Below are 24652 nucleotides of genomic sequence, written 5' to 3'. Positions count from 1 at the left end.
CTGCAGTCTCCTACTCACAGAACCACTGCAATTAGACAGAAAATTAGACAGTCGTTTACTGACTGGCACAAGATGGGCAATCCCACACAGGCACCACTCCTGGCAATTAAAGGCCAAGTCCCATGATTAGTTTTCCATAGTGATCTATAAAAGTTCTATTTAACAAGAAGGTCCATCACCACCAGATTACTGACCAACTCACCCACAATAAGCAGCCTGGCGCTGCAAGAGAAAGACCTGTGGGAATTTACACTGTGAGACAACAGACACAAACAGGAAAGCCAGGCTGAGTATATGGAACAAGCGTATTTTATTATGGTTCTGTTGTTTTCTTGGACGCTCTCCTTATTGCTTCTCGGCCTTTTGGCTAAGATCAAGTGTAGTATCTGTTCTTACCAGTTTAATATCTGATACATCCTCTATCCTTATCCTTTTTTAAAGTGTTTAAAATCCAGAAGATGTAGCCTCCAATTAACTGGGTCAGGCTTCCTAGCTCAGGGGTGTCTTCGAGGTTCCCCCACCTGCACCACCTCATACAGTCAGGCCATTCCCCAGCTGCGTACCCTAAACCAGGGGATACCCATAGTAAGACAAATAAAATTTAGAGTCCAAAATACATGGACTTCCACTGGGCCACTGCCAAGTTCTCATGGATCCTGGGTAACTGAGACGGTTTTTGTTTTCACGGTCGGGACCTACAACAACAGCTGCAGGAGCGTATTACTTTTTCTAGACTAATAAAATTACCTAAGTCTGGCTCACAGTTTCAGCCATGGCAGCCGCTCAACTTCCCAGAAGGATGCGAGCCTGGCATAGTCGTAGAAGGGCTGGGAGAGCAGTGCCGTGCTAAACCGGTGGCTTTCACACCCGACCCAACTGCAAACGGCACTGTGGTAAACTGTGAATTACAGAATAATTCCTATGCGTGGAGATTACACGTGTTCTTTTCGGGAGTCCCGTAAGCGTTCCATCAAACCTATGAAGTTCAAGCTTTGCACAGGAGCGAGGGCACATGCCACAGACAAACATCAGACTTCTCTTCTCAAAAACCCAGGGAAAGGTTCGGTTAAAGCCCTTCGCAACTCTGCAGGGAAACCTTTGATCATGGATTCTGTCTCTGCGTCTTGTAACACATACAAACAGTATGAAACATATCTCAGACCTAAGGACCAAAACTGGAACTGGGAGATGGCGCAGAAACCACACCCACATATCCCTACAAATACACCTAGATCACGCTCCTTTCCAGTTGGGGGAGCCAGTGTGGAAGGGTGAGTTTCAGATGCTACAGTCTCCACACCTACAAGGTCCCTTGTACTTGTAGCACAGTTACAGAGTTATTTTCTAAATACAAGTGTGTGGTCCCTTTAAGGAAAAACATCCCGATTGGAACCTAGTGAAAAACAGGAACACATGTTCCTTGAACAACGCTGAATTAGAAACCCTGGCAGTGCAATTGTTCTCGATATAATGAAGATGCTGCACAGATGTACTAAGTTTTCATGATCTCAGTGAAACATCTTTCAGCTACAGCAAAATATGTGGGTCTACAACAGAGCTGGATATAAAATAAGCTTTTTAAATGCCTGGTCCTCGTTTTTAGGCAAACTTCCCAAGCCAACTCCCTCTGCCTTCTCATAAACCTAATAAAACGCATATTTCCGTGTATGGATAATTCATTGAAAAGTACAAAGCCTTCCATCTCCAACTGAGACTCAGGACTACTTACAATTACCTCTTCTTATCAATACTGTAAACCCGCTACAAATACAAGACTTTTACTCCACAAATTCAACAAGACACCATGAAAACGACAGCACAGGTGGACAGAGAAGCAAACTTTGGCTGGCACTGTGGGGTTTTTCCATGGTGAGGGGTCCTGTCCAGTCCTCACAAAGAGGAGGTAGAACTCTAATTGTCCCCTTGGACACAGAAAGAACTTGGGACAGAGAAACACTAGGAACCTAGTCTTTGGAACCCTAAGCCTTGGATCCCCAAGCTTGGATGATGTACAAGACCAGCCTCTATCACACAGCAGGGGGCCTCTAAAGATAGCATTATGACAAAACTCCAAAGGAACTGGGATAATCTGGTTTTATTTAAAACTATTATCACCGCATATTCCTACATTTTATACTTAAACTTTATACTTAACTTAAACTTTATACTTATGCTTCTGACAGAAGCTGAATGCAATCATCGCAAATATCCCATTCCAAACCAGTCAACCTCAGCTCTTTTCTCTGCACCATTTTCCTTGGAAAACTGATGTGAATTCCCACTTCAACGGCCACCTCCATGTGGGCAACTCACAAACAGGTCTCCCCGTGGTTTCACCTGGGCTGTAGTTTTCATACTTTATTTCCAGCTCGCTGACATCAACTCTAGCAACACAAACTCTACATGTCCAAAACTAAACTCATCTTCCTGTTCCCTGGAACTCCAACACCCACACCCCCCGCCATCTCCCACCAGTGTGGGTTCTGGGTTCCTGTTGATAGCACCCCCACCCCGACCTCCCCGTTTAGTCCACAGACTCCAAGCCTCTACCTCCTCATAGCCTTCTTCCTGGTCTTAAGAAGTAGCCAATCGAATGACTAAGTCTCACCAGTTCCAGCTCCTCTCTACTCCCTCCCACCACTCTGGGGAGGTAATCATCATTCCCACAACTGGACCACCTGAAGGGCCTGCGGCCTGATTTCTCTTACTTTCCACCAGTTAAAGTGCATCAAAATCACCCCTAGGGCTTGTTAAGCCAGACTGCTGAGCCCCACACCCAGTCTGACTTTTAGGTTTGGTTTGAAGCTGAGACTTTCTTTCTAATAAGTCCCAGCTGATAATGTCACACTCTTCAGGGTCCAATACCAAAGAACCACGGCTTGTGACTCTCCTCTTCCCCTTCCATCTCACATCAATTCTTCCAAAATTTTTTCTTGATGGACCAGCAAAAGTCTTTTTAAACCTAAAAAATGTAGGTCTCTGGGGTGCCTGGGTGGCTCAGTCCATTGAGTGTCTGACTCTTGATTTTGGCTCAGGTCATGATCTCAGGGTCATGGAATTAAGCTCTGCAAAGGCTCAGCAGAGAGTCCACTTGAGATTTTCTTCCCCCACTTGCACACACGTGTATGCTTTCTAAAAGGAATTAATCTTTAAAAAAAAAAAAAAGGAAATAAAGGCTTTTGATAACTAAATGGGGACAATAAGACCTACTCTTCATTGTGGACCTAACTCTTAATTGCGGACAGAGATTATCTCTGTCACGTTACAGTGACAACCCTGCAAAATACAGCATTGCCTCCAAGTTTATAAAACAACTTTGTAAAAAAAACAAAAAACAAAAAAACCCTGAGACTTTGAAAGGTTACACAGTTTCTAAATTCCACAGTGACAAATTGGTTTTATGTATTCGTTGAAGGGGACCCTCTCCTTAGACAAACTTTTGTTACCAAAATCTGATGCAGGAGGGAGAACAGTGATGGAAAACAAAGAATATTTCCTTCCCAGGACAGGGTAAAAGGTGAGACCTATAAGGATACAAAGTGTAGTACACCTGTCCCTGATTTAGTTTGTCTGGTATAGCACAACTCATGTTGAAATCCATCCTCCCAAGAGCAATTTAACCAAATAAAAAAAACATCAGTAGACTCTGCTTTTATTTACCTGCCTCTACCTACATATGTACTCTCTGCTTTTCATAGGTCATACCCTCATCTATTCTAGCACATTTAACCTCAAGCTAACAACTAGGTCCATCTATGCTATTCTCATTAACAAGGTCTTTACTTGAAAGGGCCTTTTCTGCCTTCGTTATGACCAGCATATGAATGATTCAAACAGCATGACCAGAGAGTCAGAGGATTCTACATTTTCACATGCTGTCATTTAAAAACAAAAAGGAAAGGCTCTTCAATAGACTCATTTCAGACCTAAAGACACCTGCAGATTGAAAGCAAGGAGATGGAGAACCATTTTCCTCACAAATGGACATCAAAAGAAAGCTAGAGTGGCAATACTTATATTGGACAGAACAGACTTTAAAACAAGGACTGTAACAACAGACAGAGAACACTATATAAAAATAAAGGGGACAATCCAACAAGATGTAACAATTATAAATATATATTTACCCAACACAGGAGCACCCAAATACATAAAACTGTTAATAACAAACATAAACTAATGGATAACATTACAGTAGTAGGGGGACTATAACACCTCACTCACAAAAATGGACAGATCATCTAAACAGAAAATCAATGAGGAAACAATGGCTTTGAATGACACACTGGATCAGATGGACTTAACATATATTCTGAAGGTTCCATCCTAAAACAGAAGACACATTTTCAAGTATACACGGAACAGTCTCCAGAATAGATCACATAACAAACCTCAACAAATTCAAGAAGATCAAAATCATACCATGCATAACTTCTGGCCACAACATTATGAGAACAAGTCAATCACAAGAAAAAAATCTGTAAAGAACATAAATACATAGAGATTAAATGACATCCTACTAAAGAATGAATGGATCAACCAGGAAATAATTTAAAAAGTACATGGAAACAAATGAAAATGAAAACAATGGTCTAAAATCTCTGGGATGTAGCAAAAGCAGTTCTAAGATGGACATTTATAGCATCTCAAGAAGTAAGAAAAAAATCTCAATTAACCTTACCTGACACACAAAGGAGCTAAAAAGAACAAAACCTAAAGCCAGCAGAAAGAAGGAAATAATAAAGAGTAGAGCAGAAATAAATGACACAGAAACTAAAAAACAAAAAAACAGCACAGACCAATAAAACCGGGAGCTGGTTCTTTGAAGGGGGGCGGGCAATAAAACTGATAAACATCTAAAAGACTTAGCCAATTAATTACTCAACATCACAGATCAGGAGAAAGAGTCAACATCACAGAAATGCAAATAATCATGAGAATATGATGAAAAACTATAGGCCAACTGATTGGACAACCTAGAAGAAACGGATAAATTCCTAAAAAACATAAGCCACCAAAGCTGAAAAAGGAAGAAAGAGACAACTTGGACAGATAACCAGAAAAGAAACTAAATCTGTAATCAAAAAACACCCAGACAGCTTTACAGGTAAATTCTATCAAATATTTAAAGAAGCATTAATACCTGTTCTTCTCAAACTATTCCAAGATAGAAAACTTCCAAATTCATTCTATGAGAACAGCATTACTTTGATACCAAAACCAGATAAAGATGCCACTAAAGGGGCACCTACGTGGTTCAGTCAGTTAAGCGTCCAACTCCTGATTTCAGCTTGAGTCATGATCTCTCAGGGTTGTGAGACTAAGTTCTGCTGGATGTGGAGCCTGCTTAAGATTCTCTCTTCCCTTCTCCCTTTGTACCCCCCCATACCACACATGCAAGTGCATACTCTATCCAAAAAAAAGACTACTAAAAAAGGGAACTACAAGCAATACCCCTGCTGAACATATATGCAAAAATTCTCAACAAACCAAATTCAACAGTACATTTAAAGAAAATCATTCACCATCATCAAATGTGATTTATTTCTGGGTTGCAATGGTGATTCAATATTCTCAAAACCAATGTGATACACGAAGAGATGCAGAAAAAGCATCTAGCAAGATACAATAGTATTAATGATAAAAATTCTTAACCAAGTAGGTTTAGAAGGAACATATCTCAACATAATAAAGGCCATATATGAAAAACCCACAGCTAACATCATCCTTAGTGGGGGAAAACGGAGACCTTTTCTCCTAAAGTCAGAAATAAGATAGGGATGTCCACTCTCACCACTTTTATTCAACACAGTAATGGAAGTGCTAGTCATAGCAGTCAGACAAGAAAAATAAAAGGAATCCAAATCAGCAGGTAAGAAACAGAACTTTAGCTATTTACGGATGATATGATATTCCATATAGAAAACACAAAGACTCCACTAAAAAAACTGCTAGAACTGATTAATTCAGTGAAAGCTCAGGATTCAAAAATCAATGTACAGAAATCGGTTGCATTTCTATACACTAATAATGAAGCAGCAGAAAATAAACTAAGGAATCAATCCCACTTACAACTGCACAAAAAAGAATAAGATACCTAGGAATATACCTAACCACAGGAGGTGAAAGACCAGTACCCTGAAAACTATAAAACACTGATGAAAAAAACTGAAGATGACAAAGAAATGGAAAGACATTCCATGCTTAAGGACTGGAAGAACAAATATTGTTGAAATGTCTCTACAACCCAAAGCAATCTACCCATTTAATGGAATCCCTACCAAATACCAAAAGCATTTTTCACCCAACTAGAACAAACAATCCTAAAACCTGTATGGAAACACAAAGACCTCAACTAGCCAAAGCAATCTTGAAAGAAAAGCAGAGCAGAAGGCATCACAATTCCAAAAGTCAAGTATATTACAAAGCTTTAGTAACTGCAATACCTGGCTGACTCAGTGGGTAAAAGACATGACTTTTGATCAGGGGGTTATAAGTTCGAGCCCCACAATGGATGTAGAGATTAAGTCCTAAAAACAAAAGAACTAAAAACCCAAAGCTGTAGTAATCAAAACAGTATGGTACTAACACAAAAACAGACACAAAGATCAATAAAACAGAATAGAAAATCCTGAAATAAACCCACCATTATATGCTCAACCTTTGACAAAGCAGGAAAGAACATTCATCGGGATAAAGTCTCTTCAACAAATGGTATTGGAAAACTACATAAAAACATACAAAAGAATGAAACTGGACCACTTTCTTACATCATACATGAAAATTCAAAATGGATTACAGATCTAAATGTGAGACCTGAAACCTAGAAGAAAACACAGGCAGTAACCTCTTTGACATTGGCGGTAGCAACTTCTTTCTAGATAGGTCTCCTGAGGCAAGGGAAACAAAAGCAAAAATAAATTATTTAGACTACATCAAAATAAAAAGCTTCTGCACAATGAAGGAAGCAAAACAAAATGGCAGCCTACAAAATGGAAGAGGATATTTGTAAATAACATATCTGATAAAAGGTTAGTATCCAAAATATATAAAGAACTGACATAACTCAGCACTCAAAGGCAAATAATACAATTAAAAAATGGGCAGAAGACATGAACAGACATTTCTCCGAAGACATCCAGATGGCCAACAGCCACATGAAAGATGCTCATCATCATTCTCACACCTGTCAGAATGAATAAAAACAACACAAGAATGATAGGTATTAACAAGGATGTAGAGGTAAAGGAACCTGCTTGCACTACTGGTGAAACGGCACATTGGTGCAGAAGCTGTAGAAAACAGTATGACCGTTCCTTAAAAAGTGAAAAATAGAACAATGTTATGATCCAGCAATCACAGGTTCCTTAAAAAGTGAAAAACAGAACAACCTTATAATCCAGCAGTCACACTACTGGATATTTACCCAAAGAACACAAAAATACTAAGTTGAAGGGAAACATGCACCCCTATGTTTACAGCAGCATTACTTATAATTGCCAAATTATGGAAGAAGCCCATGTGTCACTTGACTGATGAATAGATAAAGCAGATGAGGCATATATATTCACACACACACACACACACACACTATATACAATGGAATATTACTCGACCATAAAAAAGAATGAAATCTTGCCATTTGCAACAACATGCATAGAGCCAGACAGTAAAATGCTAAGAGAAATCAGTCAGAAAAAGACAAATGCTACATGGTTTCACTCATATGTGGAATTTAACAAAACAAGCAAAAGAAAAAAAGAGACAAATCAAGAAACACTCTTAAAAAAGACACCGAAGGGGGCGCCTGGGTGGCTCAGTGGGTTAAGCCGCTGCCTTCGGCTCAGGTCATGATCTTGGGGTCCCGGGATGGAGTCCCGCATCGGGCTCTCTGCTCAGCAGGGAGCCTGCTTCCTCCTCTCTCTCTCTCTGCCTCTCTGCCTACTTGTGATCTCTGTCTGTCAAATAAATAAATAAAATCTTTAAAAAAAAAAAAAAAGACACTGAGGGTTGTCAGAGGGGAGGCAGGTTGGGGGTAATGAGTGACATAGGTGATGGGGATTAAGAAGTGCAATGGGCACAATGAGCACCGGGTATTATACGGAAGGGAAGTACTGAATCACTATATTGTACACCTGAAACTAATACAATACTGTATGTTAATGAAACTGAATTAAAATAAAAACTTTAAAAGACAAGAGAGGCTGGGGATGCCTGGGTGGCTCAGTTGGTTGGGCATTGGACTTCAGCTCAGGTCATGATCTCAGGGTTGTGGGATCAAGCCCCATGTCCAGCTCTGTGCTCAGCATGGAGTCTGCTTGTTTCTCTTCCTCTGCTCCTCCCCACCAATTCTACAATTACACGCACCCTCACTATCTAAATAAATACTATCTTTTTAAAAAAAAAAATCTTGTCTTTAGCACCTGCTATGAAGAAAAAATATATAAGACATAGAGATCTGAGTAACACCCAGTTCCTGCCCTCAACAAAACCAACCTATCAACCAGAAGTCTAAAACTGCATGGCAGTACCATGGGAACACAGCAAGACAGAGTGACATGGTGTCAAAGGTTTTGGAGTCAGGCAGACCAACCCACAGGCTTAATATTCCGCAGTCCCAACCCCACCATGCTTTACTTGCCCTGTGATCTTGAGCCAGTAACTTAAACTCTCTGAAACTTAAGATTCCACACTTATGGGGCACCTGGATAAGCATCTGACCCTTGGCTTCCGCTCAGGCCATGATCTCGGGTTGAGAAACAGTACCACCCACCCTCCCTCCGCTGGGTTCCAAGTTCAGTGTGGAGTCTGCTTAAGTCTCTCTCTCCTTCTGCCCCTCCTCCCCACTCACCCCCACACATTCTAGCTCTAAGCAAATCTTAAAAAAAAAAATCCTCAAATATAACAAATATGCCACAGAATAGTTGTGAAAATTAGAAATAACATATGATATCTAGGATTATGCAGAGTACAAAATGTACATTATAGAAATGGTCATAATTGTCTCGTGTTATTGGGTCTGCTTATATAAGCCCAACTACAACTTTAATGCCCATATTTAAATGTCAGTGGAATGGCCTTTTCCTTTTTTATTTAGGTTATTAAAATGATAGAATTTAATTGCAAATGAAGATATGGGACTGGCTGAGGGAGGATGAAGGATGAGTCACACATTTTCTGGCTTGAATAATGCCAATGACCAAAGTGGGAAAAAGCAGGCAGGAGTCTGGGGATGGGGAGACTCGTGGGAGTCGGGGGGTTGGGGGGAGGGAAGCAGGGAGACAGACAGAAGGAGACTTATGTGAGTGGGGTAGCGGGGAGCAGGGAGACAGGAAGCAGGCAAGTATTGGGAGGGAAAGGAGTTCAGTTTGGAGATTCCTACTTAGAAGTAAATAGGAGTCATCCAAGTAGAACCGTCCAAGAGATTGCTTGAGACAAGAGGATGAACTCACAGAAAGACTTAGGGGTCATTAATACGTGGGTGGTGCTGAAACCACAGAGGCACTGAGGTCCCCCAAGGAGGCTGTGCGGACTGAAAGAAAAACCACCAAGGATCAAATCTCAGGGAACATGAACATTTAAGGGCAAATACAGTATGACCTAGGAAGAAATTAAAAAAAAGAAGACATGTAGTCAGAAATGATGCAAAGGAACCCAAGAAGGAAGTTTCAAATGAGGACTGGTCAGTACTATCAAGTGCTACAAAAAATTCATGCCAAGGGTGCCTGGGTGGCTCAGCGGGTTAAGCCGCTGCCTTCAGCTCAGTCATGATCTCAGGGTCCTGGGATCGAGTCCCGCATCGGACTCTCTGCTCGGCAGGGAGCCTGCTTCCCTCTCTCTGTCTGCTGCTCTGCCTACTTGTGATCGCTGTCAAATAAATAAATAAAATCTCTTAAAAAAAAAAAAAAAAAGTCATGCCAGAGAGTTCTATCAGAGGCCATGCGTAAGCAGTTTCCATGAAACGGAGGCAATGAAAAGCAGGTAACAGGTCATCTGTCAGGTCCCGCCTCAACAGTAAGATTCTTTGATCTCAAAACATAAACTCATTCTCCATCAAACCTTTAAGTATTAAAACCTCAAATAACAAGTTGCAAGATTTTCCTTCAGAGAAAGGGAATTTGCAAAAGAGACAGTTAAACATTTAACATGATCTTTGCTATGAAAGTTCCTATCGGGGGTGCCTGGGTGGCTCAGTGGGTTAAAGCCTCTGCCTTCGGCTCGGGTCATGATCCCAGGGTCCTGGGATCGGGCCCCACATCGGGCTCTCTGCTCAGCAGGGAGCCTGCTTCCTCCTCTCTCTGCGCCTGCCTCTCTGCTTACTTGTGATCTGTGTCAAATAAATAAAAATAAAATCTTAAATAAATAAATAAATAAATAAAGCTCCTATCCACTTCCTGAAGTTGGTCCCAGGGAAGGAATAAAGAAAACCTAGCTAATTCTCTACCACCCAAAAACCTCCTGGAAGAGAAGAAAAAAATCTATCCCTTACTAAATAAATTTCCTGTCTAATAAATCTCTGGGGGCAATACATTTAAATTGCTATTTCAATACTACTTTGAAAAATGTGTTACCATAGGTCAAAAACCTTTGGTTTCAATATGCAAATCTCTGCATTCTTTGGGTGAAATTCCATTTGAACAGATTCCCACCTGGATTCCTAAATAAGCATTAACTATTATTAAATTTCGAAAACTGTTCATCAGTGTCATTTTTCTATTTTATTGTATACTTACAACAGTAAAAAGTGTTGTCCTGGGCAATTCTAACTTAAAGTTATAAAATGGTTCTACCATGCAAATTATGGCACAATAAGGGAATGTTTGGCTTGGCTGTATGAACTGGTTAAACTAGTTAGAAGAGCTCAAAAATAATTCCCCCAGACATCTGCTCAGGCTAAGAGTTTGTTTTTAAGTCCAGTCCACATACAAATATTTTTCAAGAAGTTATACACTATCTCCATTTGAGGAGTTTTAAGAAAAGATAGCAGGGACTCCCTCCCCAACCCCGAAGTTCTAGTTCAGCACACCTGGGGTGGGGGTTGGGGGAGTCCAAGTATTCTAATTTTTAAAGCTTCACCTTGGATTTTGCTGTGTACTCCCCAGCCACGCTCCTGCTGAGAAGCTTTACCTTTCCGCAGGATCCCGCAAAGTTTTAGGGGAAATGGGACCATTGTGTTCTTTATGACAAGCAACATGGGGCAGGAGGGGTCAGGGCAGAACCTGAAGTCCTGCCAGCAAGCCACACAGGACATATGGCAGAGTTCACCTGCATGTTACCTGCACGTTTCAAGAATTAACAGTGGTTTGGAAGCAGCTTTAACCTGGACTCCCATCTCCTAAGGGGACCTCTTCCAACACCCACAGAGAAGGAATATAGGGCAGTTTTCAGAGCCCTCAGTCAACCAGTCTGTCCTGGACCTCCTGGGGATGCCTGCTCCGTGGCCTCAACTGTGAGCAGCTGAACATAAATAACTAACAGTCCTCCAAGCTGTGCTCACTTAAGATGGAATTGGAAGACCCAGTTCTCAGCGAACTCTCTTCTCAAAGGAAAGAGGGAATATTTGAGTCCTGCTAACTGCCACACCTTAGAGATAGGGAATGCAACCAACAATGTGAACAGAACAAAAGTTTTACCCATCAGGAGCCTCCAGGCTTACCCAAACCCCTGAAGTAGGGATTTTTGTTTGAAAATTCACATATAAAACTGCAGCACCGGAAAACCATAGTACAGGAGTTTAACAGGTTTCCTAAAGTTTCTGAAGGGAAGGGAAAAGACACAACTCAGAATAAGTTAATAGGACTTCTGTGTTTGCAAACTGTCAATAGTAAGGTATTAAGCTAGTCACACAACATGTATTATATCCTCTCAGTGCGGTACTGTGCTATGAACCATACAGAGACCCAAATCTGGATATGGGCACCAAAAAATGGAAAGGGGAAAGAAAACCATATTGAAGCATCCCTATTAATAAGAGTGTTTTAACACAGTAATTAAGACACGATTTTTTTTTAAATTCTTAAATTTCTTTGACTAAAATCCCAATTTACTTTCAAAGCCCTCAAAATTTTCAGAGAATAACTCATCTTGGAAAGCAGGGTCTCTCCGTGGGTCCCACCCACCATGCCTCATCCCAGACTTCACGTGCTGGCCACAGGGAGAGGCGGTCTCACTCGGGGGTGAGGGGGGCACCCAGAAAGCTCCCCTGGACAAGCTGACCACAGAAAGCTAGAGAGAGAACTGGACAAAGGAAATCCTGTGGGCACACTCCCCTAGGAGACAAGAAGCACAGAGTTTATAAAAGCAGCTACCACCTCCCGGAAACTCCGGACAAAGCCATGATGGAAAGGAAAGAGACGTCAGCACATAACATACTCTTAACAGAAGGGAAAGCAAGGTGACCGGCTGGCAAAAGCAAGAAAATTCATTCTTTCTTCTGATGCCCTCCATCTGAGCTGACAGGAGACACTTACTGAAAGCCTCCCGTCAGGAGCAGGGTACTGAAGTATTTGTTTACTTCTTCTATCTCAGGTTTTCCCTTTAAGTGATGCTAATAGGTCTGCAGCCCAGGACACAAAGAAATGTTTCAAAGGTTTGAGATAAGGGGCCAAGAACCTCCCTAAAACAGGCCGGGTACTGAAGTTCCCACATTCCCTGCCCCAGTCCTCACGGGTCCCAGCTCTCTACAGAGCTCACTCTTTCTGAACACACTGCCCAGTTTCACACCTCTGCTCTCCTGTTCCCTCATCCTGAAGCACCTCTCTCCCACTCTGGAAATTAGTCACCCTCCTAGCACAGCTCCAATATCCCCCTGCATGCTCTGCCCCCCTCCCCCACAGAGTTACACCAGTCCTTCTTCTCAGGGACCTGAGCTCTAGCATCTGCTTCCTTCTGCCTCTACCTCCCCTGCTACCAATTTCTCTAAGGCTTGTCTGAACTACCACCCCTACCCTGACCTCCTGCCCTTGTCACATGAAGAGGCAGGTGCCCAGTACATGCTTGTTGAATGAAGGACTCCAAAAGCAGGTTCCCATGACTGACTCGGCCTACTTGCCAGGGAAATGTTCTTCTGCAAGGGTGCGACCCATGCCCAAGCAGACCAGCCGTCAGGTCCAGTCCACATCAATGCCCTCACAGCACTGCTGCTGGGCTTCCCTGCCAAAAAGGACAGAATCGTGTATAGTCACGTTTAGGCCCACAAAACCATCTTGGCAGGGCAGCGGAGCCTAATAGGTTCGTGCACGCAAAGGCTGGGTGGAGGCCTTCTCTCCCCTTTAAGTCTGTTTAATGAGAAGCTCTAGGAGACATGCCCCCCTTCCCCACCAAGACTTCAAAGATGAGAACTGAACATAGAAGCCTTTCTCGGGGAGCAAACCGAGGACGGGTTCAAGTCTTGCCCCACTGCAGAGACAGCAGAGATCCTGCTGGAGCAGAACGCGGAGGAGAAACCGACATGGACCCGGTGATAACCTTGGGTCAAACATTTCCTCAAAAATGGCCTCATCTTGAATTCAGCGATAGCCTACAAATGCTGCCGAGGCCTCCAGGCCCCAGTCGCCAAGCTCAAGCGTAACACTGGAGCTTCACTGAGAGACAGCACCACCTGGTGAAAGCCGTGGCTCTGGTGTCCCAGGGCGGCCCTATTATTCGCTCATAAAAGGGATCACCTGCCTCCTTACAGAAGGTTCTGGCAGCCAGGGAGTGGCTCCATCTCACAGCTGCCGCAAGCTCTTCAGCCAGCCTCGTTTCTTAAAGCAGAAAAGGCAGCCTTCTCATTTGTCCCAGCCACACCTACACACAAGTACTCAAAGAATACCCATCAACAGCCCACAATACACCAGCTGTCAGGCAGACCCTCTGCCCAGAGGACCCACCGATGTGCGGGCACCATCAAAATTACATCTGCAACAGGTTATGCACACACATATTTTCGCTCTAGCCCCTTCTCCACCTAGAGGAACCCATCTGTTACACCACTTCTGTAAGGACAAGGGGAAAGGTCCCTTCTGAGTCCCAGACTACAAAGGCACCACTATAAATTACAGAGTCACAGAGGTCCCAAGGGGAGGCGGCTTCCTGCAAGAAGAGAGACTGTCCCTACAGCCTGTTTTTGTGGTGATGAGATCACAGAGTTTAAATTCTGTATTTGGTCCTACATGGGTTTTAAGGGTCATCCATATTCAGTAATTACAGAAAGGGGAAAAAAGCAGGTCAAGGAGACCAGAGGAACTCTGAGTGGTGTTTGAGAAGTTACTTAGAACTGCAGTGAGATCACTCACCCCAACTCAGAAACTATGCCTTCAGAATCAATGTTAGGTGAGAAAAAAGGACAACTTTCTTTTTACTTGCTTTTCAGTATTCCTCCATTCGAAGGGCTCCAATCACTTTCAATGTATAACCCAAAATTTGGGCCCAAGAAAGTTTTGAAAAACTAGCATTATGCCACAAAATATTCTCCTGTAAAATTCAAAAGACAAAAAAGTGTACTTATTGGAAGAATTTTTATGGAACGTAAAACACAGGTGTTTAGAGACCAGATGAATGATAACCCCCAATTGCCAATCAGTATCTCTTAATTTGCAGATCTAATTTTTAATTGGCACCTGAAAAAAAAAATACCTTAAAATGCTTTTGAGAATTATTAGGGTTTACTTCCTGGCCATCACTCTCTTTCAAGGATGAACAAAGAGACTCCCAAGGTGTTTATCCAATCGAAGTAAGTATTCGTCAAAAAGAATTTTTATTATCCCTCAGGTTATCTCCCTAAACCCTAGCAATGGGCCTCCTCAGACCACAAAACCAATTACTGTGCATGTTCGTGGACCAAAGCCTGTGACCCCTGGTTCCGCATGTGACAGTCCACATCCTCTCCTTGCACAGAGTTCTGCAGCCTCAACATTGCTTCACTAGGAATGAGGCCCAGAGAGGGGACGAAGGTCACATGAGAGTTCACGGAGGTGCAGGTCACAGTCAACTGTCAGAGTGGAAAACAATACCACAGAAATGCTAACAAGAGGAAAGGAATGTTCTCGTTTTGTTTCATTTTGAATGCTGGTGCTTAATAGAAAGCAGGCTTAAATAAAGATGGAAGGTAGGGAGAAGCAGAACCTCAGGGACTCCGCATGCCCTGGGGACAGGAGTAGTAAAAGGCATTATTTTAAAATATTTATTTTCTGGAATATTATGCAGCCAACAAAAAACCCCCGGAAATCTTGCCATTTGCAATGAAGTGTCTGGAATTAGAGGGTATTATACGCTAAGTGAAATAAGTCAATCAGAGAAAGACAATTACCGTATGATCTCTCTGATATGAGGAATTTGAGAAACAAGGCAGAGGATCATAGGGGAAGGGAGGGAGAAATGAAACAAGACAAAACCACTCTCAATCTCAGGAAACAAACTGAGGGTTGCTGGAGGGGAAGGGGGAGAGGAATGGGGAGGCTGGGTGCTGGACACTGGGGAGGGTATGTGTTGTGGGGAGAGCTGTGAATTGTGTAAGACTGATGAATCACAGACCTGTACCCCTGAAACAAATAACATCTTCCATGTTAATAAAAATATATATATATACAATATAAAGTACCTATTTTCATTTCAAATCCTGCAGCTTCCATTTTCCTTGAAACGCAGGCACTGCTTGTGTCATTACATCCCATACCAAGGTGGCTTTCAATCCTAACCGCCGGATCAGAATCTCCGGGCGAGCTTTAAAAATTCTGATGCCAAGAAAAATGAAAACAGAATCTCTGGGGATGAGGCTCAAATGCTGAGCCTTTATAAAGCTGATCAGCTGATCTTAAGGTATAGCCGGGCCTAGAACCACAGGGGGCGGGGGGGCTATCCCGGGGCAGTTTTCTTTTTACCTGACTGGTGTGGGGGCAGCAGGAAATATTTATGCCTTAAAAAGGAGGGTGGAAGGACAAACAAAGGGACCAGGGACAGAGCTGGGGGAAGCTGAAGTGCATAATAATTTGCAGGTGGTGTGCACTGGAGTGGGTGCAAGGCGTGGCCTGCAGGGCACACTCCCTCAAGGAGAAGACAGGAGTGGCACAGCCTGGGCCGTTCCCGGAGTTAAGCCCTGGAGGGCAAGAGGGAACAATTCAAAGCTCATCTGTAAAGAACATTCCCATGTCAAGTGTTTGCTGTGTAAGAAGTGATTAAAATATGGTTTTCATATGGGAAGAATCTACTGAACCGTATTTACCCCATGATTTCTCCCGGTTATTCCAGTAACAGTATTAACAGGGTTATTGTTTGGCTTTGTTTTGTTTTTTTTTTTTTAACTGACGATCCGCATTTCCTTGCTCACCAAATCTAACAAAGCACATAATCATTAAAGGAAAACTTCCTAGAGTTACAGCACCCAAAAACCACAGCTTCCCTAGGCCTAAAACCCAGCTGGCTCAAACAAGGGCTGACCCTGGACGTGATTGTAATTTAGCATCGTCATGCTCTCCAGTACAGTGACTGGCTGAGGAGGACACGGACATTTGGGTAAAGGATGAGGACTACGGGAAGGCCGTCTCCAGTTGAGCAGTTAATTCTATTCTCCCTTCCCTGGTCCTTAATTCTTAGGCTACCTGCTCTACATGTCCTTCTGAAACAGTGACAAAAATCAGGCAGCCGAGCTCGGATGCCTCCTTCCCAATTTCTGTCTCTCATGGGAAAATTAATCGGCTTTGCCTAATCCATCCTTCGTCAGTGTTTCCCAAAGTCTGTCCTGCAGGCCACAGGAGCAGAATGAGGTCATCCCTGGACACCACCTCGGACCGCATGAGAAGAGGACCACACTACCCTGAGTAGAGCCCGAGGGCCTGTACTTTAATCAGCCACACAGACACAACAGTCAGCAAGCCAGTCACAAACCCTCACGCACTCCCCCTTTGAAATGGGTTCACCAGATGTGCTGCTAAGCGTCTCCAGAGCTTCTGCCACTTGCCCGCTGGGGTTACATGTTCCCAGGGAAGCTGGTCTCTCCAGCGTCACTGCAAGAGCACTTTCTCAAATACCGCTTGGCCCCCAGCACGGTTGGCTCAAGGTTCCCGACTCAGTCCCTTTGCTCTGAACGCACACCCAGAGCAAAACTTCTCCAGCACTTCCACTTGGGATTTCGGGTCTGTTAGTTCTCTCTCCCAACTACATGCTAAGCTTCTTAAAGGCAGGCTCCACATCGTGCCTCTGTATCTTCCACACGGCTCCATGCATCTTGGTTTCGAGAATAGTGCCTAACTGACCGAACCCTCGCCTCACCCCTGAGTTTTTCTTCCTTTACCTTCTTCTCATTGTCCCTGAACAAACATTCATGCTCTTCTTGCCAGGACAAAATCGCTCAGGCATGGGTGGGAGAAGAGAATTACACACTAGTGGGGACAAGAGGGGAGGGGACAGAGTCCTAAGCTAAAAGCAGCTAGGAACCAAAATTTAGTCTTTCCAGCTGCCAACATCTGCAATCCTTCAGACAGCTCAAAACACACACAGCTAGAAGAGAACTAGCCAGCCTCTCCCCACCTCTGTCCAACACCTCTTTCGTAGGCCCTCCCTGAGAGCTCTTCTAGATAGGATTCTAACAGGAGGGAAATATTTGGTTTCCCAGGCCACTGCAAATTAAGAGGGTGGTGGGTAACTGCTAAATTAAGGTACAATGACAGCCCTGAGAAAGTATGACTGACAGGGACAATTTATAAAATCCCAAACAGTAGATTTCAGGTTGTTATGGTTTAAATAGACTTTCAATCCCCAAAAGTGTCCAAGGACACCAAAACAAAGCATTTCAAAACAGCGTGGCCCTGAAGGATTATCCTGGCACTAAGAGAAGGTTATTTTCACTTTCTGTAGGTCTCCAAGCCACTCTATCCCAGAGGGAAGATGCCCACATGGCCAACCTCAGTCCTCAGGACCCAGGTGTTCTCAAAAATAGGAAAAGATGCTCTATCCAGCTGCAGAGTGCTGGCTCTTGGTGGTCTCCAACACTACTGAACCCTGGGACAGACTTTCAAAGGCAGGTACAGCACTGCCATTCTGATCGGGAAGCTTCCGTCTGCCTACTCCCATCCTCGCCACACACTGGCACTTCTCATCATCTCCATTTTCTTGTGGTGCTTATAGTTAACATCCTTACCAGATTTAAACTTCCTTGAGCAGAGGGATACCATGCATGGACACCATGTCCCCAACCTCTCTGCAACTCACAGCTGATGCCTGCTTGCCCTCCCCCAGTTCCCTTTGTCTAGAAGCCCAGATGGTCTTAAGGAAGGAGGGATTTTTTAAAATTAACATATAATGTATTATTTGCCCCAGGCATACAGGTCTATGAATCATCAGATTTACACATTTCACAGCACTCACTACAGCACATACCCTCCCCAATGTCCATAACCCAACCACCCTCTCCCTACCCCCAACCTCCAACAACCCTCAGTTTGTTTCCTGAGATTAAGAATCTCTTAGGGTTTGTCACCCTCCCAAGCCCATCTTGTTTCATTTTTAAGGAAACAGGGATTTAAATAAGTGTGTTTTAAAATAGCTCAAGCATTTCTTTTTTCCTTTTTTTAAATTTCTAATGCCAGTATAGTTAACATAAGCCCAAGCTTTTCTATAGTCTTTAAAGATGATGATCTTCCTGCTTTCGTAAGGAGTTAAAAAATAAAAGTTTAAATATTAGGATTCTATAGTCAATGGGGCAAGCTTGGTTTAGCTTGGAAACTAATCTATATCGGACATAGAGACAAGGAATAAATTCTGCATCATTGCATGTACCTATCTGAACCACAAAGGTTAGGGTGAGTTTTTCCTCATCTAAGAGCAATCTAACCTCCAACAACTTCAATCATTTATCTATTCAGAAACTGATTATTGGGTAACTTCATATTTTTTGTCTTGGTAAGTAGTAGCATTCAAAAGTACTGCCTTGCTTTGGGATTAGTAAAGAGAGTAGTTTAATGCATTTAAGTGGCAGTTCATAATAAAAGGTCATGGTTTACACTTCCTTCAAGGGATTTTTTTTTTTTTTTTAATCTAAACTGAGTTAAAAACTAAATCTATTTCCAGATTCACAAAAGCAATTCTGACTTTTGTTTCAAGCTCATTGTTGAATGTGTCTCAGACCCACTCATTTTACAAACAGGCTACAATGACCTACCGGGGTACGGGAAACCTCTCTATTTTAAGAGGGTGGAAGTCAAGGTTGTCGGGACATCCAGGCCTGGCCTGCTGTTTTCAGCTTCTACAGCCCTTCCTTCCCACAGCTGAGGCCTCTTGACCCTTGCCCCACCCCGCTGCTTTGGCTCAATCCAGAGGGAATTTCTAGAATAGAGATTTAAACAGTTAGGGCCAAGTTGCTTTTGCTGCTTAACCGGCCCTGACCCAGTGTCTAGTGACTCGACTTCTTTCTCCTGCTTTCCACAGGCCTCACTCACCCTCACTTGGTTCTGATAACCTGCAAGTCTCTGGAGGCTGAGGCCCTTCCTTGCCCTTGGCAATCCTCCAAGGAACCAGAGGTCTTTTCTAGACCCACAGGGAACACGGATGCCCCGGTCAGGCTGCTGTGCTGTGCTGGGCCATTCCAAACCACCATGTGCCAGGCCACTAGCACTGAAGACGCCTGTTCTTTCCTCCTGGCACACTAGACTTCCTCCCAGCTGCAAACAGTAGGTCTGTTGCCCTGCTACATGTCTCCCAGCCCTGGGCAGGGAGTTCCAGGCCCAAACGGGGCCTCAATAGGAAATGACTCAGATCACAAAAAGCAGAGGGTCCCCAGGCCAGAACACAAATAAGTCACAAGATCTTAACCTATCAGAAATGCAAATCCCAGCAACAAAACATCAACAAAGCAAGAGAAAATAGGACTTGTCTGTTCTGTGAGAAAAATGCCCCCCCACCCCCACACTGACCGTGGATACGCTGACACCACTGCAGCTTCCTTCAGGAGTTCGAAGGTGAAACCTGAGGAAAATCGGAGAAATGGCTATAACTGTGTCTTCCCTGGGTGGAGGGGAGTGAATTTCTTACAAACCACTCCAAAGCTAACACCTATAGCTACTGAAATTACAAATATAAAAACGAGGTAAGTCTTCTCTCCAAAGAAATCAAGTCATGTTCTAAAACCCTGTTAACAAAGCTAAATTTATGTGTACATTTTTAAATCAACATTTAAAAAAAAATTAGACAACATTAAAAACTCTAGTTGGCTCAACTGTATCCCAATTCAAAAATAACATGAAAAACTGTAACCTTCATTTTCTGGTCAAAGCTTATTTTTGCAACACCTATCATTTACTATAGAATTCTAGCATTTTCTGCTTTCCACCGCTATTTTATAGAAAGACATTTCCCCCTTGGCTTCATATCTTTGCTTTTTGATCTTGTTAACAATCCAGAAAATTCCAACCTTGCAATTTTTTTCAGTCCTGGGAAGGAATAACACACAGTGATTTAAAAACCAAAAGCAGTGTTAACACTTCCTCAGTGACACAGCTGCTGTGAATGACCAGCAAATAAAAGCTTGGTTTGCTTTTTCCCTTTTGGAAAATGATGACTTTGCCTCAAAATAATTCTCAAAGTTCCTGAACACATGGTCAAAAACAGGCATCAGGAAAGCAAGAAGCACTAACTACCTATGATCACATACAGCGAAATACATGAACAAGAGGGTCTGTCTGATGACTGTGGATAGGAACGGACCCATTCTCTATGCCATGAATTACAAAGAGCACAGGTTCTGTATTACTAACCTAAATCGATATATCAGGCCTATGATCCAGCAACCCCAATTCTGGCTATATTAATCCAAAAGAACTGAAATCAGGTTCCCAAAGAGAGCTTTGTACTTCCATGTTCATCGAGGCATTATTGACAATAGCCAAGCCTACAAGCAAACTAAATGTCAGATGAATGGATAAAGAAACTGTAGTACACACACACACACACACACACACACACACACACACACACGGAATAGCATCCAGCCTTAAACTAGGAAGTAACTCTGTCACGTGCTAAGACATGGATGAACCTTGAGGACTATGCTGAGTGAAATTAGACAGTCACAGAAGGTCAAATACTGTATGATTCCAACTCATGAGGTATCTAAAGGAGTCAAACTCAGAGGCAGAAAGTAGAATGGCTGGTTGCCAGGAGCTGAGGGAAGGGGAAATAGGAAAATGTTGTTCATCGGGTATAAAGTTTCAGTCGTGCAAGATGAAAAGGTTCTAGACATCGGCTGTACAAGCTTGTGCCTATAGTTAAAAATACTGTATACTTACAAATTTGTTAAGAGGGTGGATCTCATGTTATGTACCTGTGTGATCAACCACAGTTTAAAAGGAGGAGGAGGGGAAGGGGAGGGAGAGAGGAGGAGGGGGAGGAGAAGAAACCAGAATTCAGATGATGCTGGCTTCAAATTTCCCATCCCTTCCGCTTCGTACTGCCTACAAGCAAGAGGAGTATGTATGATAGAGGCGAGCACAGAATTCAATGCTAGAGCACAGGGTAGGGAGAAGAGAGGGGACAGGGAGCCAAAGAAGCCTGAAGCAGTTGAGGAAAGCATCAAAATGGAGGGTGACTCAGCTCCACCCCTGAAGGAGTAAGCTGAGCCTGTGGCGCCTCCAACAAGCCTGGCATGTGAGTATGGACACGGAACTGGTCCAAGCCAAGAAGGCATGCTAGGAAAGAGACTTCAACGGCTGTGGGGGCCAAATTATGTAGAACGAACTCCACACTTTCAACCCATGAATTACTCACCAACAGCTAGAAACTGAAGCAAAACCGAAGGAACTGGTCTGGGTATCCTAAACCATTTATAATCTACCCATCAGAGTTTCAAATGTTTTCCAAATCCTGGAATAGATCTTGCAATGTGACAAGTAAGTAATATAAAAAATTGTAAGGCACAGCTCTCCATCAAGGCTAATCTGAATTAAAACAATCAAAAGTAGGACCAAACAAAGTGTATAACATTTCTAAAGAAAGGAATAAAAATACGGTATGAGAGTAATGCCCCATTTATCCAACATCCCTGAAAAATTAGGTATGCTAATTAAATGAATCTTTTAGATAATAAAACGGCTCCCTTTAAGTATAAAACCTGTGTTAAGGGGCACCTGGGTGGCTCAGTCAGTTAAGCCTCTGCCTTCAGCTCAGGTCATGATCCCAGGGTCCTGGGATTGACCCAGACATCGGGCTCCAGTCTCAGTGGGAAGCCTGCTTCTCCCTCCCCCTCTGCCCCTCTCCCCTGCTGGTGCACATGCACACTCGCTCTCAAATAAATAAATAAAATCTTTTTAAAATAAATAAATAAATAAACCTGTGTTAACAGGGGACATCTGCATATAGACTGGTGTGGGACAGATACTTTGGAATTATCTCTATTTTGCTGTGTGATAATGGCATGGGGGATCCTTCTTAGAGATACATAGTGAACTCTTTGCAAGGAAAATTACATAGTGTCTGGAATTTGCTTTAAATTGCTCTAACCACATAAAAATCAGTGAAGGGTTAGTAAAACAAGATTGGCAAATCTTGTTTTGTCAGTATTTGTGAAGCTGGTTGATTGGTACATAGCAGTTCATTATATTCTCACTACTTGTATGTTTTTTACAATATCCATAATAACTTTAAAAACCCCCCGATGACCCATTTGGAATGAAATCGTCTCTAACATTTACAATCCAGATTCCAGCTACCCTATTAGCATACACGCATCTCTCTCAACCTGGAATATCGTTTTGTTTTGTTTTTTTTTAAGATTTTATTTATTTGTTTGACAGAGAGAGGTCACAAGTAGGCAGAGAGGCAGGCAGAGAAAGAGGAAGGGAAGCAGGCTCCCTGCCAAGCAGAGAGCCTAATGCGGGGCTCAGTTCCAGGACCCTGAGATCATGACCTGAGCCGAAGGCAGAGGCTTAACCCACTGAGCCACGAAGGCGCCCACAACCTGGAATATCTTTTTACTTCACCTAGACAACTCCCATTTACTCCCCAAGTCTCTACCACATTGTGTTCACTCCAAAGTGGAGGTCTTCATTTTCCCTCTGCTCCCACTATATATCCCATTCATCTCTACTCTGTACCCCTTATTATGCTGTCTTGTATTTGCATACAAAACCATCTGCCCCCTTGGAGCGCCTGGGTGGATCAGTGGGTTAATCCTCTGCCTTCCACTCAGGTCATGATCTCAGAGTCCTGGGATCAAGCCCCACATCGGAGTCTCTGCTCAGTAGGGAGCCTGCTTCCCTCTCTCTCTGCCTGCCTCTCTGCCTACTTGTGATCTCTCCCTCTGTCAAATAAATAAATAAAATCTTTAAAAACAAAAACAAAAACCGTCTGCCCTCTTAAATTTTAAGTAAGGAACCCTATTAATTTGTCATCATATGCCCAGAGCCTGGCACAGAGTACACAACAAGTAAGTATTTGGGAATCTAACAAAGCCTAACCTGGAGTCATCACAAAAACCCAGTTACTATCCTGCCAAGGGATCTTAGAAAGGCCTGTCAGGCTGCACAGCATGTTTTCTTTCCAAGCCGATGTCCTTATACAGTCAAGCATGCCTCCAACTTCCATACTGTCATTTCTATGGGTAGAATCCCCAAATACACATTAGTGCTCACAATTCAAATGGCCTCCAGCTAAAAGAGCTCTGGGCAACACTTAGGAGACAGGTGTGTATAAACACACATGATCTATTTATTATGGACTACTCAGAGGGCTGTTCTGTTTAATTCCAAAAGTGCTACTGTGTTCAGAACAACTACATTGCCAAGGGATACATAACTGTCCCTGTACATTACCTACATCTCCTGCCTGAGGAGATCACTAAAAGCACCAGCAGAGAGAGGGTGGCATTCTGGCCACTCCCCTGACAAGCACTGTCACCTTGAGGGTGGTGTGCCCCCCCCCCCACCAGCAAACTCCAAATCTCAATGATCCAGGAAAGAACAGAACTCCAAAGGCTGTTGTGAGCAAGTAAAATCATGTACGCCCAAGATTTTCAAAACTATTTTATGTAGCAGAACTCTTTTCTTGTACAATGCCAAAAAAGACATTGATCTACTAATTTCCATAGGAAAAATTTTCAGTTTAGGTTTTAAGGTTTTTAAAATGAGAGTCCCCTTTCCTATCTTCAGACTTTGACTTAAGGCCTGTATCACATACTCTAGCCCTTAATTATATGTCACTCCATATTTTTTAACCCTTCTCTTGCACATGGACAATATGGTAACTAGAAAAGACAGAACTCTAAAGTCACAGTAATCTAGATTCTCATACTGGCTTGTCAATACTTTACATACACTATTTTTTTTAACTTTAGAGCAATATTCTTTGGGGTGTGTGTGGGAAACATTAAATTTGAAAATAACATTTAAGTTCAGCAATTCCTTTGGGTTTAATTTCAGTTGTATTTTGTTCAATTTAAATAAAATTAAATTTATTGTCTTATTTTAAATGTGTGCAGGAAAGCTCTGAATGATAAAATCACTTTTCTGCATTTTTTTTTATTTGTTCCAGAAGCATAGATTACTTTTGTCATTGGGAAAATAACCTAAAAAAGCGGGGGGCGGCCTTAATAATTTTCAGTTGAGTGAGAGAAGCATCCAGGAGACCTGCCCTCTAGTTTCAAATGTAAACTTGAAAACCATGGACACCTACCAAGCGCGCGCGGGGG

General features: G+C 42.8%; 1 protein-coding gene and 1 non-coding gene across 7 annotated transcripts in view; one reads left to right on the top strand and one right to left on the bottom strand.

Annotated features, from left to right (window-relative positions):
• Positions 1 to 24652, bottom strand: part of TANC1 (tetratricopeptide repeat, ankyrin repeat and coiled-coil containing 1) — a 227620-nt gene that overhangs the window by 160456 nt on the left and 42512 nt on the right. The gene's annotated exons all lie outside the window — the stretch shown is intronic.
• On the top strand, positions 348 to 535 carry LOC132014830 (U2 spliceosomal RNA). The gene has a single exon (XR_009403463.1). It is a non-coding gene; the product is annotated as a U2 spliceosomal RNA (small nuclear RNA).

The sequence above is a fragment of the Mustela nigripes genome, chromosome 3 (genome assembly GCF_022355385.1).
Source record: "Mustela nigripes isolate SB6536 chromosome 3, MUSNIG.SB6536, whole genome shotgun sequence".
Taxonomy (NCBI): domain Eukaryota; kingdom Metazoa; phylum Chordata; class Mammalia; order Carnivora; family Mustelidae; genus Mustela; species Mustela nigripes.
The sequence above is the reverse complement of the archived record's forward strand: the minus strand, read 5'-3'. Positions and strand labels throughout refer to the sequence as shown.